General features: G+C 37.3%; 1 non-coding gene across 1 annotated transcript; it reads right to left on the bottom strand.

Moving 5' to 3' along the window:
* Positions 1 to 8,413: 8,413 nt before the first annotated feature.
* Positions 8,414 to 8,520, bottom strand: LOC141636872 (small nucleolar RNA R71). Its single transcript, XR_012541448.1, has one exon. It is a non-coding gene; the product is annotated as a small nucleolar RNA R71 (small nucleolar RNA).
* Between the last annotated feature and the right edge of the window lie 14,664 nt (positions 8,521 to 23,184).

Here is a 23,184-nt window from a genome sequence, read left to right on the forward strand (position 1 = left end):
ACGGTACTAATTCACCACCCTGTGACCTGCGCATAAGAGGAAACTACAAAAAGAATATGAGAATAGTTTAAGGAACGAATGTCCCTTAAACTAAGAAACAGACTAAAATAAAACAACTAAAAATTAGAACAATTGCCTCCCCGGCAACGGCGCTAAAATTTGATACCCTTCGTTGTGAGTACCAAAAATAATATTTATAATACCTATTAAAACTAACAGAAGCTAGTGGTAACAGGGTCGAACCACAGGGAGGCGAATGTAATTAATAATTGTCTATTTCTAGTCTTAAGGTAACAGTATGTGGGGGTTGATTGATTTGAGTGATCTATATCTAAGGCAATGAATGTCAAATAAACTAAACAGTAGATGAAATCAAGGATTAAAAGGGTGCTAAGATGGTCGGTTCACTATAGTTTCGGCGACAGCATACTAGGTAGGTCTAAATCAAACGCGTGAGACGGGAAAATAAGAGGTCCTCTCGATCCACTCTCACAAGTAGCATCTTTCGATCTCGCTACAGGTCCCTAATATCACTAATACTAACTTTCGTCCTGAAAAGTGACTAAAAGGCTAAACTAACTTATCTTTCGATCTCGTTAATCTAGTCATCTTAATTAGGTAGGCTATCTCCCTTCCCTATCTTTCGATCTTTATTGGGTCGGTCAAATCCTAAACATTCAACTAGTCGCGTGCACTCGATTCGTCAAATAAAGCAATTAAATTAATTAAAACGAAGCATATCTCACGAGGCCAGTCGATCGACCAGGGTACCCAGTCGATCGACCATGGCGCGATTCAGGGTCCCCTATTCTAATGCCGCCTAATCTACAGTTCCCCTACATCCTAGGACAAGCTATTTAGCTACTTATGGTATTGATAAAAACAACAACAATATTAATGAATAAAACTACTGGATTCATGCTTGAAATAGTTAAATAACAAATAACAATAAACGATAATCGGCTTCGAGAAACTAACTAGCAATTCTATACTATTAACGAAATATAAGCAACGAAACTGAATAAGAGCAGGAGAATACCGAACGGAATTTGTAGAGAATAAAGATCCAAGAACCCGAATGCCAAAGTAACTTTTATTGATGGAAAAGATTATAAACTAAAGAACCCTAAAGAATTTCTGATAATAAAACTAGATTAAAGCTTGATAAAAACTGAATAATCGTTCTCAAAACCTAGCATACGTTATATAGAATACAACGTAGTTCTTATTGCCAAAACCTAACTACTATGGGCTTGCTATTCCTCGATCTTTTAATTCACGTCAAAGTAGCGGTGTGGTCGATCGACCACTGAGGCCGGTCGATCGACTGGTAAGCTCTGAACAGTGGCTCCCGGAAGTCGAGGTATGGTCGATCGACCATAGGTAGCGGTCGATCGACTGCTTTAGCTGATACTTGACTTCTAAATCCTCGTAGATTTGTCCTTCGGGCCTTGAAATGCGCACCAAGCTCGTTCCTTGAGCAAATACTTCACGTCAAATGCAATGCAAGATACTCGGCGACGGATTTGGTTCAATATCTACTCATTTCCGCATACATCTGCAATATTACATAAAAATACGAAAGTAGACGAAATGGGGCAAATAGTAGCCTTAAACCACATAAATGAGCTCTGAAATGCATGTAAAATAGGGTGTAAAACATCATATAATTGACACGCATCAATGCGTGATTAATATAAAAGGTTTCTGTCATTCTTCCTAATCACTTTTTCACCTTTCTAAAACCTTTCAAAAGAAAAAGAAGTTACGTAGTTCTCTTTCTTCGCGTTGTTAACAAATTCCAAGGTTAGGATCGTCGGATTGTCTTGTTCTTTACGCCATTGAGTTCATCGCGTCATGGGTAAGATTCTTGTATAATTTTTATAATGTTTTGATAAGTTTTTTTGAAACCATAATTGTGTAAAATTGGGGGTTTTGGGAGGATTTTATTGATTAGGTGATAATTATGTGAATATATGTTATAGGAGGAGGATTCGTAGAGGAACATTATTGATTAGCTGTTGTGACGGTCTTGTGGTTGCTATTCCAGGTAGGGTTTTCCAACTCAGTATTGTTTACATAGCATTGTTGATGATTAATCATTGTTGTTGATTTATATCACATCGTATTTGGAATTGGTGATTGCTGATTGTATAATGTGGTTGTTGTATAATTGTCTGTGGTTTGCGAGGTGCGTCCTCGGCTGAGTGGAGTCACTTGCGGGAGTTGCTTCAGGCCCTTGATTCGCCTTGTGTGGAACCCGTCATAGAAGGGATGTTCACATTTAGGACCTTGGGTTTATCGCTCGGATGAGATGACCGACGCTTCGGTGGGAACGGCTGCGGTCCCCCCTAGCGGTGTGGAATACTTGTTGTGATGAGTATTCTGGCAGGACTACACACTTTAGTGTGTAGTCAGGTGTGTGGAGTTATGATGGAGATTAGTTGATTAGTTTGGATTATTTATTGTTTTAGCTGTATTGTTTTATGTAATCAGTACTGACCCCGGTTTAAATGTTTTGAAAACAGTGGTGATCCATTCGGGGATGGTGAGCAGTTATTGAGCAGGTATGAGTTGATGCGCATGGGATAGCTGGGTTGAGTCACCACGAGCTGTTTAGAAGTCTTCCACTGTGTCATAAACATTATTTTACATTATTTCAGTTGGTTTGATAGTTTTGAGAAACAGTTGTATTTACTTTATCAGTTTTGGGATTTGGACTTGTATCGCTTTAAACTCATTTAATAAAGTATGTTTCTTTATTGTCTATTTGATATACATTGCCTCGGGTAACCGAGATGGTAGAATTCCCATACCTTAAGTGGTCCTGGTAAGGTACTTGGAGTATGGGGGTGTTACAAAGTGGTATTAGAGCGACGATTTTTGAACCTGTAACTAATGAACCCAATGAACTTAGGGAGTCAAAGTAAAATGAACCCGGGTAGGAGTTGTTAGGAGCTAATGCAAAGACTTGGGAGACGTCCTAAAGTCGCGATCTCGCCCTACAACTTGTTAGGTTCATATACCTATTATTAGACTCTTCTAATAGTGAAATAATTAACATATTAATTAGAGTTCTTTAGATCTAGTGCATGCATAACTAAATAAGAGATAAAATAAGAAAAACAATGTCCCTCACATTGTTAAATGACTCGAAATAATGGGCATAAATAAGGTTACCTTCCTTATTTGTTCTTGAGCTTAAATGTAATGAATGATCCTCCAAAATCCCAAATGTAGAGATCCTCCTTTGATTGCACCCAAAACAAATCCCTTAAACTAATATATTAACTAACTAGATTAATATATACTAATATCCTTAAAATGATTCTAATAATATTTTTATTACTCCACTACTAATCTTATATTGTTATTAGAATTTTGGATGAACAATCTTTTCGTTTTCTAAAACTAATTTTAGAGAGAAAAATGAAAGAGAGAAGATGAGAATTCATGTATAAGAATGAATATGGAGAAGTGTAAAATGAGAACAAAATTCTCATCATAAAAGGAGGAAGGGGCCGGGTAGGGTGAAGGCTAAATGCCAAAGCATGGCATCTCTTTTTACTTTTGTTCTTCCCCAAAATGTAGGCATATAAGGCTAGTGTAGGATAGGTATGATTATACTTATTTTATCATATAAAATAAGTCACCCACTAACTCCTTCATCCTCCATTTTTTCGGTCTATATGTAAAATGGACTACCATTTTATTTTGTCAATTTGTCACTTGTCACATAATATGTCACATGTAGTATGTAACATGTTATTAATTAATTTAATGCACATTTATCAAATAAATATCATTATATACATTAATTAAATTACATATAGCAAATTGTCTAGTGATTCTTGATCACATAAATAAAATGGGTCATATAATTATAATTCACTACATAATTGTAATTACAATTAACCATTCATTCTTATCTCAATTGTTTCATAAACAATAATCAATTTTAGTAATAAAATATTTTAATTACTAAAATAAATCTTATTTAATCAAATTACAATAAGATATAAATATTCTCTCTCACAAATGAATTGTTCAAATATAAGGAATTAATTAACTTGTATCGTTATACAATTAATCAACTTGTCTATTAAGGGAATTGTCCTATAGGTTTGACCTTAAGAGATCAACTGATCACCACCGTCAAACGACATTAATGTCAAACTCTAGTTAGCCAATCATTACTGATTAATGTTGATCAGTTGACTATATAAATGAATCATCCCTTACGTATTCTTAACTTGAGGTTTAAACATGTGATCTCACTATTGTTAAGGACACATACTCTAACAATCTCCCACTTGTCCAAGACAAGTTTGCGTCACCAATTCTCTTGTCCTATTACAATCTCTCACTCAATGCAAGGTGTCTTGTAGGTCGTACTTACATTTGATCATATCTTGTGTGGTTTCCTCGATTCTGCAGAGTAACTGTGTTGTGAACATTATTTGCGCACATTTAGTCTCCTAATTGAACCTATTTTGCATACTTTTGTAACATTTCATGACCATTTTATCCGTCAAATGCTTTCTATTTTGCTTTCCTAGTGCATTTTATATGTTTTATAGGAAAGGAGATAATAAGGCGGAAATTCCCGTCCTTCGTGCATATTTGGAATCTTGTTGATGATATTTGATGGACTAAGTATGAAGAGGAGGCAAGAATGATGACCATGGAAGTAGAAATAAAGAGTATATAAAGGCATCTTAGGCTAAAAAGCAAGGATGACGAGAAGGAAGTCGATGCAAGAAGAAATTGCTTGGAACCAAACCTAGGGTTTCTGCTTTGGCTCTGAAAGTATGCTAGATGGAACGGCGTCGAAAAAACAAGTGATCTAGGCTTTTGAATCACTCCAATAGGAGTCCGGATGAGAAAATGACGTCCGTTTTACAATCCGAGCTCAAACAAAGAAGCTGTCCGTCAATCCGCTCGTCCTGAGACTGAAGACGCTCGTCCCCTGAGACAATCCGCTCGTCCCCCCTCCAAATCCGCTCGTCTTCCCTTCCTATTATCCGAGCGTCCCATGCTCAAGACGCTCGTCTCGAAGCCTTGTAATCCGCTCGTCCCGAGACCAATCCGCTCGGATTCCTTTCCAGTGCAACCGTCTCTTTTCTTGCTCCACTAAAGATGCGCATATTTTTCAAAGACTAGCTAAAAGGAGACCGGCATCTCTTTTCTGAGAGGAGTGATTCCCTACCCAACATTTAGCATTGTTATTTACTATTTTACCCTTGCTTAACCTAATGATGCTCTATTATATATACCCCATTTTGTAATAAGCAAAGAATCAAGTTTTCATTAGATTAATTCAATCCTTCTTTAGATTAGGTTAAGCTTTCATTAGGAGTAGATTAGAAAAGATTACTCTCTAATCTTTCCACAAATCATACATTAATCTTTCCTTTAATTATTATTGAAGTTTATTATTGAGTAATTCAAGTTTATTATTTGGTAATTAGAAGATCATTTGGGTTTATTGGGAGATTGACAACCTTCCATCAATCATCAAGTACTTCTATTATTCTTTGCTCTATTTTTGGAATCTCCATAGGTATAATTCTCTTAATCCTTGTTTTAATTATTGTTAATCTTTCTTACTTGTTCATCATGTTTTGCCTTGTTAATATGATTGACAACCTTGTTAGCATGTCAAACTTGATAATGAGTGAGTAGTCTCTTAGCTAGGATTAATGGGTAATTAGGGAAATCAACATGGAGAATGATTCATGCTTAATTTAATATGTTTTCATAGTTTATTTGCTTGCTTGTTGTGATGTCAACCTATGCACATGTTATGTTTGATGAAATGCTAAGCTTATGAATCCTTGCATTTACAACCATCTCTTATCTATTCAACTTGACTTGTAAGATATAAACCAACTCGAGTCTAGTTAGACCATGCTTAGAAGTGATTAGGGGGAAAGTAAGTCGACTTGTAGGTGTTGTACTGATGTGACCATAATTAGAGCATATTTAGTCCCCGAATTAGCCTTGTTCCATGCTTTTTAGTGCATATTTGGGTCATTTATTGTCATTAGTTCTTTGTTTTGCATATTCTTTGAGGTTTTGTGTCCTTGGTAGGAAAGGAGTGCAACCCTTGCATTTTCATGGCAAAACGAGACTAAATTGATTGAATTTAATGACCAAGCATTAAGGAGAGACAAGATTAGAAGGCCTTTGTACATACTATAGTAGATGGGCAATGATGAGAAAAGATCCTTGCATCCCCGAGGAAATCCCCAAGAATTTCATGAAGAAAAGGGAAGAAAAGAAGAAGAAATAAGACTGTCCAGCAATCCGTGCGGATTGTCCTGAAGACGCCCGTCCTCCACCTTCATAATCCGTGCGTCTTCACTCCAAGACGCCCGGGCAGCAACACCTGAAGACGCCCGTCTTCTCTCCAAGACGCCCGGGCAGAGACCCACGAATCCGGCCGTCCCGTTCTAAAGACGCACGGATTCCCAGGCAGACAATTTCGTTTCTTCAAAGCTTCAAGAAAGATGACCATCCTTCCAAAAATACCGGCGTTTCCTTAAGTTGGGACTTAATCGTCATTTAAGCCCTTAGTTAACCCTAATTCCTACACCTAATCCCCACTATAAATACCCCATTAGTCTAATTAGAAGAGCATGTTCTTCTTAGCAATCTTTAGTGTAGTTAATATCAATCAAATCTCTCTTTAATATTGTAATCAACAATTAATCAAGTTTTAATGCAAGTTTTATTTCCTTAATTTCTCTTTTGTTCATCCTTTATTTTGGGTAATTGAATATTATTTGGGTAATTATTGGGAGATTGACAACCTCTCAATCAAGCATCAAGTACTTCTTTTATTCTTTGCTTTATTATTGGAACCATTATTAGGTATAATTCTCTTAATCCCTTTTTAATTATTGTTAATTACTTTCATTTATTCATCATGTTTCACTTTGTTGGTATGATTGACAACCTTGCTAGCATGTTCAACAAGATAATGAGTGAGTCGTCACTTAGCTAGGGTTAATGGGTAATTAGGGGAAACCAACATGGAGAATGATTCATGCTTAAATTAATATGCTTTCATGGTTTATTTGCTTGCTTGTTATGATCTCAACTCATGCACATGTTATGTTTGATGAAATGCGAGCCTATGAATCCTTGCATTTGTTACCCATCACCTATCTTTTCAATGAGACTTGTAAGACATAAACTAACTCGAGTCTCATTAGACCATGCATGTTTTTGAGTAGGGAAGATTAAGTCGACTTGTAGGTGTTGTACAATCTAATCGATTCGGCTCCGGGACCCAAACTTTCCTAGGATTGTAAGATATAACCCAACTCAATCCATCACAATAATAATTGCTTGCTTATAATTTGAGAACATGTTTGTATGATCAATTCCCATGAATCCCCTATGACCCCATGATACCCTAGTGTCTTTTATCAATTGTTTACAACCCTTTTAATTCATCTTGCTTGTTTACCTTCATTGTTATTTTGTTTAGTGACCTTCTACATCAACCCCAATTGTGACACCCCTAAGACACCGCTAGTTACAATAGAAATCTCATCTCAATTCCCGTCCCTTGGGATCCGACCTTTACTTGCCTCTTTACTAATTGTAGAGTTGTTTGTGAAGCTATAAATTGTGTTTTGGTCTAGGTGCTCCTAACGACAAGTTACCGAAAAGATATAGTCCGACCAAAAATGGCGCCGTTGCCGGGGACGGTGTTAACTTGATTTAGATTTTCTTATATTGTTATTAGTTGTGTCTTTCTTTGCCTTGGGGAAGTAAAACTCCTCAAGGTTTGTTCTAATTGTTTTCGAGTTGTTTGATATTTTGCATGTCTAGAAGGTCACAAGGTGACTTGTTACCTTTTGATCGTGAAATTGAAAGAACTTTGACAACCAATAGAAGACTTGCTAGGAGAAATTTGAGAGGTATTGGTGAGGTTGTAGATATTCAACCAACTATTGAGTTCATCGACCCTTTTGCAAGAGAAGGTGAGGAGAACCCAACACAAAATACAACACAAAATCAACCCACAATGCCTAAGTTTTCATCACATTCCGTACCCACCGAGGAGAACCTACCCAATGGTACTCCCACACCACAACATCTAACCGGAAATTTTATTGCCAAATCCGCATTTATCCAATTAGTCGAAAGAAGCCAATTTGGGGGGATGCCTAGTGAAGACCCTCACTCTCATATGGAGACCTTTTGTGACTATTGTGATGCGATTTCTCAAACCGGTGTAACTCAAGACCAAATTCGATGGGTCTTATTTCCTTTTTCTCTAATTGGCACCGCGAAACAGTGGTTGAAGGGCCTTGATAAGGCTACTCTCCGAATTGATTCTTGGAAAAAGTTGGTACTAGCTTTCTACAAAAAGTTCTATCCACCGGAAAAGACTAACAGGCTAAGAGCTCAAATTACGGGTTTTAAGCAAAGGGATGAAGAATCCTTGTATGAAGCTTAGGAGCGGTTCAAAGGAATTTGTCGCTCATGTCCTCACCATGGACTTAGCAAGTGGTTCTTGGTACAACAATTTTGGAACGGTCTATATGAAGATTCAAGGAACATTCTAAACATGGGGTCAAATGGAATGTTCACCGAAGTTGATGACAATCAAACTTGGAACAAAATTGAGGAAATGGCGGTCCATAACTCACAATATAGTAGACCTTGCAAGGCTACTAGAGGAGGAAAGCATGAAGTGGACTCCGTTACTCAATTGGGTGCTCAACTTAGTGCTCACATTGATACCATCAATTTGAAGTTTGAAAAGGCTATGGCTAGACTTGAAGAAGCCTCAAAATCACCAAAGCATCATGTTAATGCCATGACGGTATCTTCATCAATCCCAAGTGGGATATGTGAGAATTGTGGAACTTTGGGACATGACCCAAGTGAATGTAGGGGAACAAATTAACAAGTGAATGCTTTCCAAGCATACAAGAGTGGTACCCCTTATTCCAACTATTACAATGAAAACACCAAATTTCATCCAAATCTCTCATACAAAAGCCAAAATGTTCAAAACCCTCAAACAACATACACCCCACCTCCCATGAGAAACCAAAATCAAAGACCCTTTTACAACCAAAACCAAGGTTACCAAAATCAATCTCCATACAATCAACAAAATGACCAAAGTTTTGATGTTCAAAAAGCGGTCCTTCAAATGCAAAAGAATCAACAAGAGTTTTTTTCACTCAAATCCAAAAGGATAGTCAAGCAAATGAAACCACCATCAACAACATCCTAGCTCACACCAAAATGTTGGAAACCCAATTGACTCAACTAGCATCTTCAAGCTCACAAAGACAAAAGGGGCAATTACTACCTCAAAGTAATCCCCCAAGATATGAAACGGTTGGTGCCATTCACTTGAGAAGTGGTACAAGGTATGAAGCACCGAAGAAGCAAGTTGAGGATGAAGTTGTGGAAGCTAGTGACAAAGAAGAAATTGTGCAAAACTCCAAGGATGGAGAACCATCAAAAGAAGAAATTTCAAAGAAAAATGAAGACAAGGTCAAGGAGAAGGAGCCCATTGTGATTAGACTTCCTTTTCCAAGTCATCAAGCCAAGCCCAAATTTGATGACCAACTTGGAAAATTTATGGAAATTGTGAAGAATTTGGAAGTCTCAATTCCTTTCACGGAATTAATCAATCACATGCCGGCCTATGCGAAATACATGAAAGACATCCTCACAAAGAAGAAGTCGATCCGGAAGCTTGAGACTATCGCCTTCACTAAGGTGAGTAGTGCAATACTTCAAGGGAGTTCACCTCCAAAACTCAAGGATCCAGGAAGCTTCTCAATACCGTGTACCATTGGCGACACCAAGATCAACAAAGCCTTATGTGATCTAGGGGCTAGTGTGAGTGTTATGCCGTACTCGGTAAGTAAAAGGTTGGGGATGGGAGAGCTTAAATGCACCAATATCACACTCCAAATGGCTGATAGATCGACGAAGACACCACTAGGGATATGGGAAGATGTTCCCGTACGAATTGGGAAATTTTTCATCCCGGTGGACTTTGTCATTGTTGATATGGAAGAAGATTCCAACATTCCAATCATTCTAGGAAGACCTTTCTTACACACCGCGTGTGCGGCGATTGATGTAAAACATGGAGAGCTCACACTAGAAGTGGGAGATGAGAGTATAACTTTCAATCTTGACAAGACCATGAGAGCTCCATGTTTGCATGAACCATGTTTTATGATTGATCATTATAGCCGGAAGGATGATAGGAAGAAGTCGGAACTCCAATGGAAGAAGAAAATTGAAGATCCTCCATTCAAAGAGCAAGTGAATTGTAACAAAGAGAGTTTGAAAAGCTCACCAAAGTCAAGAAATGAAGAAGATGGCCTCATTGGCCAAGACAAGAAAATGGGAGAGTTGTCTCTATCAACTCAAGATATCTTTAGTGATCAAGTAGATGAAGTTTGTGGTCTTTGGGACAATGAGTTTGAAGGGATTTTCAATCCCTATATTGGTAATGCTATCGATCAAGACCGACAACAAGGGCAAAGATCTATTGAAGATCTTTATCATGACAATGAACAAGCTTTTGATTACTTCTTCAAGGTGTTGAGCAACATCAACAAAACCTTAGACTTGCCCCCATGACATCTCACTAAGGATGAGAGTTTGGTGGAGTCCTCCCTCAACCACCATTTGTAAATATTTCTAACTCCCTAACTCGCATTTTAATTCTCATATTGCATTTTTGTCATTTTTGGATTTTTATGCCTTGATCAAGATAATTAACATTTTTGAGAGAAGTGAGGGAGGGACTAATGATTTCAATTGATGTGTAGTGCTTTAGCTTAATGTGGGGATAACAATTGCCTAGGCTATCCATGCCTTAGTAGTGCCCCCACAATGAAGAACACGATATTTTGAAGAATGAAAAAATGACACGGGATATGCAAGTACACGGATGGAACTGAATCCAGGTATAAGGGGCAGAATCCGAGCGTTTTCAAGAGAATCCGCCCGTCTTCAGGCAACCCGGGCGTATTTGTCACAAAACGCTCGTCCTCTGAGCTGAATTTTTAAAATTTTGGGACAGTTAGCAAATCCGGGCGTCCTGCAAAAGAACCCGCCCGTCCTCAGAAAGACGCCCGTTCTTCAAGAAAAGACGCCCGTCTTTTTGGCTGAGAAAAACAAGAAAATTCCCTGGAAAGGAATCCGCCCGTCTTCACTGAAAGACGCCCGTCCCGCAGCTGAACAATTCGAGCGACTTTGCTCAAAGACGCTCGTCTTTAGGCGAGAATCCTGAAGCCCAAAACAGACAGAATCCGGGCGTCCCGAAGGAAAGCCGCCCGTCTTCCCTCTGCATTTCAAAATTTTCGGGTCTTTTATAAACCCCCTCCCACATTCATCTTCATTCCTTCAATCAAAACACTACCCAAAAACCCCAAAACTCAAAACCCTCATCCTCTCCATCACAAAAACAAGATTTCCTCAACCACATTCATCAAAATCAAATCAAAACATCCTTTCAACAAAAATTAATCACTCCTCTTTCAACAAAAATCAAACCAAGCACCAAAATCTTCAACCTTTGAGTCGATTTTTGAATTTATAAAGGCAAAGCCTTTCATCTTAAAATCGATTTGGGTACACTTGAAATTGAAGATTTTCACTCTTTTCTTGGTTCAAGCATCAATGTCAAGGACAAAAGGAGCAACAAAGGCACCAAAGGCAAATGCACTCTCAACAAGACAAAAGAGTCTTCAAGCAAAGAAAGCCTCATTGGCTATGGTGGTAGCTAGTTCAAACTTGGAAGTGGAACAACAACAACCTCCCTTGGAAGCAACAGCTTCTACTACTCCGGAAATTTCTCAACTTTCGAACTATCCGGAGGTAATTTTCATCTCTAACTCCCATAGGAAAACTTTTACCAAGTATGCTAGAAAATCCTTTCTATCCACCAAGTTTATTTGTGAAGATGCCTTAGATAAGTTGAGTGTCCTTGAGCAAACTAGAGCCTTCTTTGAAGCCATGGGGTTCGGCAAATTATTTACAACAAAAGAATTGACATACCCCTCCCTTACCTTAGAATTCTTGGTTCTTTGAAAGTTACAAAGGTTGAGACCATGGAAAGCTTCGAGTTCCGCCTAGCTAATGTGAGTAGGCGCATCTCCTTTGAGGAAATGAGTAAAGCTTTGGGTCTTAGTGATTCACCTAGTTATTTCGAGAATGTTGGCAAGTATGACCCCGCTCCTCTTTGGGAGGCGATTTCCGGAAGGAAATTTGAGAACTATCATGCTAGTCGCGCTCTATTAGTCCACCATCCGGGCATTAGAGTGTGGCACAAGGTCATAGGGAATACCATCATTGCAAGAAAATACACCAACCACTTTACCAAGCTCGATTTTGTTCTTCTTCAGTCGGCCTTAAACATTGGAAGGGAATTCACCAAGCCTTTCAACTCTCTAAGGCTTTTGGTGGATAGATGGCTAAATGTTGATTATGGGAAGCAAGGCACTACCGTTATTGTGAATGGAGGTCTAGTCACTCTTTTGGCTAAATACTTTGATCCGAACTTCAACAAGGATAGCAAGTATGTGGCGAAAAAGGGTGGTCATCTCATTGATATTGATGCTATGATAAACAAATACAAGTGGGTCTCTCATAACCCTCTTGACACCAAGTATGGATGGCTCACTAGTGAGGCTAGATCTTTTACTTTGCCTTCGAAGATTTGTCGTTTAAGTGTCCATCGGACCAACTATCTCCTTCCCCTCTAAAAAGAGGTCGAATACATTATCCGACAACAAAGGGATGAAATTGAAATGCCCTCCTCTTCCATTGTCACGCCACCCTATCCTTTCAAGTACTAAGAGTTCAAACCCGAAGGTGTTGAAGCAAGCAAAGATTATATGACTCTTCTTATGCAAGAGATGCACAAGCAAGCTTTTAAGGATCGGGAAGATGCTTACTTAGCCCAATATCCACCCCTCCTTAACTTATCTAGGCAAGAACTACTTGATCCTTCATGTCCTTTGCCTAGTTCGGCGGATAGGGAAGTCTTCTTTCCGAGTGCATCTAGGGGTGAGATTCCGGGTGACGATGAGGTTGTCGGTGATGCGGTTGTTAATAGCATTGATGAAGTGGCTAGTGAAGAAGAAGAAGGGGATGATGAACAAAGTGAACAGGAAAGTGAAGAGGGAAGTGGTGATGAGTCCACTTCTATTGAGGAAGATGATGATAGTGATGATATGATGGAAGATTAGCAAGCTTTGGAGGCTCCTACCCTCTTGAGGTTTGTCTATTTCCCTCTTTGTTTTATTTATTTATCTTGATCATGATTGGAGTAGTCCTAGCAACATAGAGGACTAACACCTCGGCCCCATTGAGGTGTTCTTATTTCATTGTTCCCACCTTTTGAAAATCCAAAATGACAAATTTAGTTTCATGCATTGCATCGTGTGTGCATGAACTACACCCAACCTTAGGACATTAGAAATAATGTCTAACTTGGTTTGGGGAAGTACATACATACACAACGGGAGGTAATCTAAATTATCCTCTCCGTCATAAACAAAAAAAAAACCCATGCATCATGTAGTGTAGATTAGTGTAGCTTGCATTTAGTGTAGAATTCATGCATCATGCTTGCATGATTTCCCATCATTTTGGCCATTGAGTACAATGCCCATATTAGTGTGGGGATGGGGAATTCTAACTCAACTTTTATTCAAAAATCCAAAAAAAAAAATTGAAAAATTTCGAAAAAACCATAAAAATTTGAAAAATTGAAAAACCAAATACATGTTCATTTCCTTTGTAGTGTAGTCATGTATATATTATTGTATATATTGTGTTTGTTTTTTCCTTGTTCACATTGATCGACTACGCCACATCCGAGACATGAGGATATAGAAGACCGCATGGTATGATCTTTCCAAATCTCCTTTTTCCTCTTTATGTTAATGACTATGTGGCTCTATTTTGATTGATGCGGTATAACAATGTGAACTTAGGACTTGCATTTAGTTTATATGTCATATTAGTTGGTAGAATCATTTGCATTAGGATGTTTATATGCTAGTTGCATCATGGCAGGTAGTTGTATGTTAGAAAAATTTGAGAAACCGTCTACTTGGGAAGCTTGACAAGTGTATATAGGCCCTAGTAGATGCTTTTTCTTCTTAAGACTTTTCTTGTTAGAATACTTGTAAAACACCCTAGGATGTGTCATGCTAGTATCCTTTGATCCATGGTTTAAGGCCTAGTCAAGAGTACCTTGTGGTGTGATAACTCCTTGGCTACCGTTTATTCCAAGGTGACCCTTGAAACCATGCATCCATCCATCCATCATCCATGTTCTACCATATTTTTGTCATTAAAAGGAATGGGCACAAAAAGAAATCAATTTGAGTTCAATAAAATGAAAAGTGAAAGAAAGTTTGCAAAAATGCATCAAATTAAAAGAGGAGCAAAAATAGAACTCCTAAAGCTTCAAATTTAAGCCACCCTCACTAAATATGGGGTGACTTTGAAAATGTTCAAAAGAAATGCAAAGAAAAGTTGAAAGTTGTCAAGTTTTGAATTGCCAAAAATAAAAAAAAAAATGGCAAGAAAGTGTTCTCAAATGTTATATGCCACATGAAATTGGGGGGAAATACAAAAATGAAAGCAAACTCCCAAAGTGAAACTCAAATATCTATCGATCCCTTTATCCACCGTATCCATTTTTGTGCATGGTAGAGAGGGGACGACCTTTCTTCATGTCTAGGCAAGAGGGGGAATTCCGCGATCCTCCAGTGTTTCTAACACCATAGGGAGTCTACTCTTGACAAAAGCATTTAACGATTGAGGACAAAGGTACCCTAGCTTGACACAATTTGGAGGTGATTTATTGGTATCCTTCTAGGCTTAGTAGTTTGAAGAAATTGCATCTATGAAGGAGTGTGTACCCTTGAATTACTTCCCTTGTAGATAATTTCCGCCACTTAGATGAGGAAAGTGGATATTCTTTTGTAGATGCATCCATTATTTGATTTTGTGTGCTTAATGTTTGGATGTGTCGCCAGTTTGGCAAGACCCACCTTGCCTTGCAAGAAGGCATCCTACCTCATGGTTGTCTTATTGTGAGTTGAAGGGGCAGAGTGAGACCCGCTAATTGTCTCATATTGGCTATATTATTAGGTTAGTTTAAATAATGGTCCTAGTCTTTGTCACCTCTTTACTCGGGACGAGCAAAGGTTCGGTTTGGGGATATTTGATGTGACCATAATTAGAGCAAATTTAGTCCCCGAATTAGCCTTGTTCCCATGCTTTTTAGTGCATATTTGGGTCATTTAATGTCTTTAGTTCTTTGTTTTGCATATTCTTTGAGGTTTTGTGTCCTTGGTAGGAAAGGAGTGCAACCCTTGCATTTTCATGGCAAAACGAGACTAAATTGATTGAATTCAATGACCAAGCATCAAGGAGAGACAAGATTAGAAGGTCTTTGTACATACTATAGTAGATGGGGAATGATGAGAAAAGATCCTGGCATGCCCGAGGAAATCCCCTAGGATTTTATGAAGAAAAGGGAAGAAAAGAAGAAGAAATGAGACTGTCCAGCAATCCGTGCGGATTGTCCTGAAGACGCCCGTCCTCCACCTTCACAATCCGTGCGTCTTCACTCCAAGATGCCCGGGCAGCAACACCTGAAGACCCCCGTCTTCTCCCCAAGACGCCCAGGCAGAGACCCACGAATCCGGCCGTCCCGTGCTAAAGACGCACGGATTCCCAGGCAGACAATTTCGTTTCTTCAAAGCTTCAAGAAAGATGCCCATCCTTCCAAAAATACCGGCGTTTCCTTAAGTAGGGACTTAATCGTTATTTAAACCCTTAGTTAACCCTAATTCCTACACCTAATCCCCACTATAAATACCCCATTAGTCTAATTAGAAGAGCATGTTCTTCTTAGCAATCTTTAGTGTAGTTAATATCAATCAAATCTCTCTTTAATATTGTAATCAACAATTAATCAAGTTTTAATACAAGTTTTATTTCTTTAATCTCTCTTTTGTTCATCCTTTATTTTGGGTAATTGAAGATTATTTGGGTTATTATTGGGAGATTGACAACCTCTCAATCAAGCATCAAGTACTTCTTTTATTCTTTGCTTTATTATTGGAACCATTAGTAGGTATAATTCTCTTAACCCCTTTTTAATTATTGTTAATTACTTTCATTTATTCATCATGTTTCACTTTGTTGGTATGATTGACAACCTTGCTAGCATGTTCAACATGATAATGAGTGAGTAGTGACTTAGCTAGGGTTAATGGGTAATTAGGGGAAACCAACATGGGGAATGATTCATGCTTAAATTAATATGCTTTCATGGTTTATTTGTTTGCTTGTTATGATCTCAACTCATGCACATGCTATGTTTGATGAAATGCGAGCCTATGAATCCTTGCATTTGTTACCCATCACCTATCTTTTCAATGAGACTTGTAAGACATAAACCAACTAGAGTCTCATTAGACCATGCATGTTGTTGAGTAGGGAAGATTAAGTCGACTTGTAGGTGCTGTACAATCTAATCGATTCGGCTCCGGGACCCAAACTTTCCTAGGATTGTAAGATATAACCCAACTCAATCCATCACAACAATAATTGCTTGCTTATAATTTGGGAACATGTTTGTATGATCAATTCCCATGAATCCCCTATGACCCCATGACCCTAGTGTCTTTTATCAATTGTTTACAAACCTTTTAATTCATCTTTCTTGTTTACCTTTATTGTTATTTAGTTTAGTGACCTTCTACATCAACCCCAATTGTGACACCCCTAAGACACCGCTAGTTGCAATAGAAATCTCATCTCAATTCCCATCCCTTGGGATCCGACCTTTACTTGCCTCTTTACTAATTGTAGAGTTGTTTGTGAAGCTATAAATTGTGTTTTGGTGTAGGTGCTCCTAACGACAAGTTACCGAAAAGATATAGTCCGACCATGTACAATCTAATCGATTCGGCTCCGGGACCCAACTCTTCCTAAGAATCGTAAGACATAAACCAACTCGGTTCCTTTACAACAATAATTGCTTGCTTATAATAGAGAACATGTTTGTATGATCAACTCCCATAATTTCCTTATGAACTCCTGATATCCTAGCATTTTTAGTCATTTGTTTACATCTTTCCTTTTGTTGCTTGTTTATTGCTTTTATTAGATTAGAATCATCAACCCATTATAATTGTGACAACCCCAAGCACAACCATAATTAGATTGAATAATTTGAGTAACCACCGTCACATGGATTTGACCTCGACTTACCACTAACTAGTTGTTTGTTGAGAATTATAAATGTGTTTGATTGGGAGACCCGACGACATCACCCATCAAAATGGCGCCGTTGCCGGGGACGGTGTTGTGTATTTGAATCGTTCTTTTGTCTAGTTTTAGTTGTGCTTCTTTTTCTTGAGTTTTATTGTACTTGTTCTATTTCATATGCTCAACATGTCTACATTCACCTTTTGGCAATATGAAAATGAATCTTTTGATAAGTATATTGCAAGATTTGAAGATTATATGACTCATGCTTGGCGTCATGGTTTTCCTCTTTCAAATTATGAAGCATGTTGTGTTGTTTATGATGGCATGAACCTTGAAACCCGCAACTTGGCATTTCACTTGAGTGGTGGTAGGATATGTGAGATGAGTTGTGAGGAATTTTGGGAATTTGTTGAGTTACCATCCATTGTCTTAAGCAAATTGTACATGACATCTTTGAGAGTGCCAAGGAAGGTATGAAAGCGATAAAAACCACATTTCAAAAATTCATTGAGGAAAACCATGATGAAAATGAGATTTGTGAGGATGAGAAACCTTCCTATAACTTTGAGTCAACCTACTATGCCCACAAAATTACCCCACCTTGGGAAAATGGAGTGCTAGATGAGGAGAGTGATGATGAGGAGGAGTACATTCTTGATTGTGAAACTAATACTTGGATGCCGTTATCCTACTCTTCTTGTGTTTCAATGAAATCAACCTCCATGGAATTTGATGTTACTGGGCAAAGTGAGAATGATATTGATGTGAGCTTGAGTGAAAACTCACCATTTGAGGATGACATATTTGAGGGAGACAAGTGTGTTGAACTTGGTGAGCCTTGTTACGACAACCCCTTTGATAATGGACCTTGTTGGGATGAGGAATAAGATGAGGACATTTGGGAACCCCAAATAGACACCCTTAAAATCACCTTGGATGATAATGAGAGTACTTGCATTGAATGTGGTGATTTTGACTATTTGGAGGATGAGTTGAGTGAATTGCCAACCAACTACCCATTTCATGTTCCTACCATCCATCATTTCTCTTATAATATTTATCATAATGTTCTTGACATGCTTGTTTGGTCTCTTACTTGGGCATTATTTCATTGCATAATTTTGTGTTGTTATCCATGCCTATTTATTTCTCACTCCCAAGAATTTGACCGACTTCTACGTGATTTGAGTGCTAGTGATAATCTTCCAAGAAATTGTTGATTGATAATCTTTGGTTTGATGGATTTCCATAATTTCCATTAATTTGGATAAATGCATTTAGTATAGTTTTGCATTTATTTAATTGCATGAGAGATAAAAGGGAGGGATCTCATATTTTAATTAAGTTTCTGAAGGAAATTAATGAAAATGAAAAGATGAAAAATGTAAAGAAATGAAGAAAATGGAGAGTTTGTGCTTGTGAGTAACTTTGTAATCATAAGAAAGGTGTTGAGTCGAAATTTCAAAAAAATATGCTCGTCCCGTGTCCAATCCGCGCGGATTGAAAGAAAAGAAAAAAGGAAAAGCTCCCTGCCTGAGAATCCGAGCGGATTCTAAAGAATCCGAGCGTCCCGTGATTGAATCCGAGCGCCCGTGCATAAACTCGAGCGGATCAGACTTGATCCGAGCGGATTAATGCTAAAATCTCACCTTTTCTTATTTGTCTCATGACATGGCTATGTATGCATCCTATCTACCATCTTCATCTCCTACAATGATTGTAAGAACCCTTTCTTTCCTTATCTGTCGAGTAAAGTTGCATTTATGTAGTTACCTCATGATTAAACCCCTTTCTTCCTACCTTAGCAATAGTGTTTAAAATCGGTTTGGGGAGGTTAAACCATGAAGGAACATACATATATCATATAGTTTAGGCTTGCACTTATATTATATTTCATATTGCATTAACATTAGTTAGTTAATATAGTATAGTTGCATTGTAATATATCTCACATGATTCATGTAGTTAGTTGCATATAGACTAGAATTCATGCATAATCACTAATGACCAATCCTATTCTTTTCTACACTAGAGATAGTGTTTAAATCGGTTTGGGGAGGTTTGATCATAAGTGACCATAGTTTAAAACATGCATCATATAATATAGTTTAGATTGCATTCATTTGTTATATATGTCATATAGAATTGCATTTGGCTAGAGCATGCATTCATTCATATCATATCATTGCATTTGTACTTTATTTCAAAAAATCAAAAGTCCAAAAACATGTATTTCCTTTTTCATTCCTACTCCTACATGTACATTAAGAACAATGTCAAAAATAAAGTGGGGAATGGGAATTTATATTCCAAAAATACAAAAAAATTGAAAATTTTTTAAAAATACAAAAACATGTCTTTTTGTTTCATAAACCATAAAAACCATAAAAATTTGAAAAATTGAAAAACCCAAAAACATGTTCATTTCCTTTATATTCTAGTCTTGTATATATTGTTTGTATATATTGTGTTTGTTCATCCTTGTTCACATTGATTGACTACGCCACATCCGAGACATGAGGATATTGAAGGCCGCATGGTATGATCTTTCCAATCTCCTTTTTCCTCTTTATGTTAATGACTATGTGGCTTTATTTTGATTGATGCGGTAAAAACAATTTGAATTTAGGATTGCATTTAGTTTATTTGGCATATTAGTTGGTAGAATCATATGCATTAGGATGTATAAATGTTAGTTGCATCATGGCATGTAGTTTGCATGTTAGAAAATTTTGTGAAGCCGTCTACTTGGGAAGCTTGACAAGTGTATATAGGCCCTAGTAGATGCTTTTTCTTCTTAAGACTTTGCTTGTTAGAATACTTGTAAAACACCCTAGGATGTGTCATGCTAGTATCCTTTGACCCATGGATTAAGGCCGAGTCAAGAGTACCTTGTGGTGTGATAACTCCTTGGCTCTTGTTTATTCCAAGGTGACCCTTGAAACCATACAACCATCAGTCATCCATGTTCTACCATACATTTCGTCATCAAAGGGGAATGGTCACAAAAAGAAATTATTCAAAAATTTGAGTTCAAGAAAAGAAAAGAAAAGAAAAAGTTTGCAAAATACATCAAAAGAAAAGAGGAGTAACAAAAATGAAAACTCCTATGCTTCAAATATAAGGCACCCTCGTTACTAATTGGGGTGGCTTTGAAAATGTTCTAAAGAAAAATGCAAAAAGTTGAAAATTGTCAAGTGTTGAAAATGCCAAACATAAAAAAAAAAGGCAAAAGAAAGTTCTCAAATGTTATATGCCACAAGAAATTGGGGGGAAAAACAACAACAAAGAAAACTCCCAAATGAAACTCAAATACTATTGATCCCTTTATCCATCGTATTCATTTTTGTGCATGGTAGAGAGGGGAAGACCCTTCTTCTTGTCTAGGCAAGAAGGGCAATTCCGCGATCCTCCAGTGTTTCTAACACCATAGGGAGTCTATGTTAGAAATCTATATCTCATTACTTAACATATTCATATATATGATGATTTAATTTAGTCATAAAATTAAACATTGATCTTATGCATGCAAACAATAATAAAAATAAGGAAGAAATCATCAACCCTTACATTGATATTTCAGATTTTTAGGCACAAGTGAGTTCTCCTACTCACTTGTTCTTGAGCTCTCCAAATATTGTATGAACAAGGATTCAAGTGTAGAATCCCTCCCAAGGATTAATACCCAAGGTAATCTTAATAAAATTAATATTATTATTACTAGAACAATACTAATTTAAATAAAATTGACCAAAATATTTTTTTGTTCTCTTAATATTTCGGCTAAGAGAAGGGAGAAAGAGGAAGAATTTTATCTCTCTAAAACTCTTATTTTAGATGGATGGATAGAATGAATAATACACTAATCTTTTATGTAGTGTATAAGGTAAAAATTAGAGGAAAAACCCATGGTATTTTCCTTTCACAAAACCGGGTAGAGGGAGGGTTCAAAGGGCCAATGCATGAGCAAGGTGCTCTTCACAAGAGGCATTAGGTTTGCATGGTTAGGTTTAGGCAAAAAATGATTATGTTTACCACTTAGCTTAACATAATAATTTCCTAATACTCCCACTAATTTCGGTCCATATTAAGATAAAATGGATTCCATTTTAACTTTGTCAATTTGTCACATGTCACATGTCATGTAAAATTGTTATGTATTTTTAACATATTAAAAATCAACGCATTAATAAAAATACGTCATATACAAAATTGACTTAGTAATTCATAATTACTTGCACCAAAATATTTTACCAATTATAAATCACAACATCTTGTATTTATAATTAATTATTCATTCAAATGCAATTGTTTCCTTAAACAATAATTTCATCTAAGTAATAAAACAATTCGATCACTTAAACCGTATCTTATTTAATCAAATTATAATGAGATACGCAAATATTAATTCCAAAATCGTCCGTCAATTTTAAGTAATTTAATTAACCCGTATCGTCATACGATCAATTAAATAATCAATTAAGAGTGTTACCCTTTAGGTATGACCTAAGGGGATCAACTGATCACCACCGTCGCACGACAGTAATGTCAAACTCTAGTCAGCCAATCATTACCGATATGTGTGGATCAGTTGACAGTAAAATATTACTTCCCAATTGTATTCTTTAAAATGAGACTTAAACATGTGATCATCATGATTAACAGTTGTGATCGCATTATTGTCGGAGGACAGATATTCCAACAATGTCCCACTTGTCCTCGACAAGTATGCGTCATCAATTCTCTTGTCCTATTACTATCTCCCACTTAATGCAAGGTGTCTTTCAGGTCGTACTTGCAAGTGATCATATCGAGAGTGGTTTCCTCGATCTGGAGAATAATTGATTGACCGGATTTATCTACCATAGATATCTTCCGAGCGTGGCCATGCATTTTCAGTTCATTACTCCTCGAGTGGCCCTGAGATATTTTTATAACCCTGACTAGGGGTGGACAATTCATATCGCACTCATTCCATTCGACTAGCCACAGCCATCATAACCCAAAATATGCCCATTTGACCCCATTTACGAAGGTCGTAGTAACACAAATCAAAGTTAATCTGAAACTGTGCCATCTTAGGCGAATAGTCTTTAGTCAAAAGAATCGACTCATTAGAATACTATAGTAGCTCTCATAGCATGAACCTTACCAAGTACACAAATAGGTTCCTAACCTCGGTTTGGGTTCTTTATCTTGAAATAACTTTCTGGTTGTTTATCACACAACCAACGAATTTGTGGTGGATGATATAACATGCCCTGGTCAAGTGTTCGACCCACTCACAATGCACTAGGTATATGTTTTGTAGAGTCTTGCAACAATTGTCAAGATGATTAGCCTAGCACTTCTCATAAGTCCTAGCATATTAGGAGATATTAGTTTTGAGTAACTTCTTACTTCAACTAAGTATCTTTCCAAACTTCTTATTTCTCCTTTTAGCTTGAAAAGCTTAGGATTTTCATAAATCCTTACGCGTGTTCGAACTTTAATATGTGAAACCTCTTGACACATAACAGTGTTCTCATCAACATCAAATCGCTCATCGGATTCTCCTCGAGAATTCATGACGATTTTTCTATGGCTTGCCAATGATTCATCATGCTCTTATGCATATGATTCATTATTGGACATGTGCATGATTATTCTAATGGCGGAAACATTAGTAACTAATAATCATGTGATCAACCATTCTTAGGTTCAATGAACGACCATGACTGCTAATGGCAATTCCATTTTCATTGACATGAATAACCTACGTTTCTCGTTGATTCGATGTGTATATCTCAATACTTATCCAATATCTCATGATGTGATTGGATTCATCATAGTCCATTTTCATCCACAATTGAAAACTCAAATACTTCTTTGTGAAAGAAA

This window comes from Silene latifolia, chromosome Y, assembly GCF_048544455.1.
Source record: "Silene latifolia isolate original U9 population chromosome Y, ASM4854445v1, whole genome shotgun sequence".
Lineage (NCBI taxonomy): Eukaryota > Viridiplantae > Streptophyta > Magnoliopsida > Caryophyllales > Caryophyllaceae > Silene > Silene latifolia.